Genomic DNA, 875 nt, shown 5'->3' with positions numbered 1-875 from the left:
AAATTTCGTAATCGACGCAGCGGAAGATCTGGGCCCTTGGACTAAGTGATCGCTATAAAGATGATGTAAAATTCAGCCGGTTCTTTGAGATGATTGAATCACCGGCATACAGCATTTGAACTATGCTGAAGATGTCAGAGCTACAGAGCTCTTGCAGTACTTCGGTGCAATATGTGCAAGTAGGACTGAATGTAGGATGCAGCATGCAGGAACTCCATTCAGCTGAGCGAGGCTTAAGTGAAGACCGCTGTCCTCCAGGATGGGTTTGAAGAGTGCCTGAATCATATGCATATCTCGTGCACATTACGCTGCTGGCAGGAAGGACATCGGCCTGTTCTCAGGCGGTATTGGCTGCAGTTCCTTTCAGTCATGTAGTGCCTTGGGTCTTCTACTTTAAATATCTTAAGGTCGCAAATGTTCAGAGTGACAATTTTACCCCATTCGTGGACTGTGGCTTTTTTATCGGCATTACTTTATATTTTTATTAATAGTTAAGCTTCATTTTGCAAGCGCAACGAAAATAATAGCACGTTCAGTTACGTACCTATCGTTTAGTCGGTTTACGAACACGATGTTATACTTTCACGTGTTAATTACGGATTGCGGTTCGCGCGACTAACAGCCTTCGATTTCGCTGCCTCCTTTGCCTTGGCGGAGCGCATGCGAGGGACCGTGAAGTGAAAGTGAACTATGAACTACCTCCCTGGACACACGCAGCCGTTACCTCCTGACAGACATCGTGAGATATTTAATTGGTTGTTTTACTTGTTTGCATTATTCTCGAAAATTGCGGTATATGATGAAAATGTTCTTGTTCTCCCCCCCCCCCCCCTTCCTCGTTCTCTTTCTCCAGCTTTTGATTATCACCATCGTCA

The sequence above is a fragment of the Penaeus monodon genome, chromosome 15, assembly GCF_015228065.2.
Source record: "Penaeus monodon isolate SGIC_2016 chromosome 15, NSTDA_Pmon_1, whole genome shotgun sequence".
NCBI classification, from domain to species: domain Eukaryota; kingdom Metazoa; phylum Arthropoda; class Malacostraca; order Decapoda; family Penaeidae; genus Penaeus; species Penaeus monodon.
The sequence above is the reverse complement of the archived record's forward strand: the minus strand, read 5'-3'. Positions refer to the sequence as shown.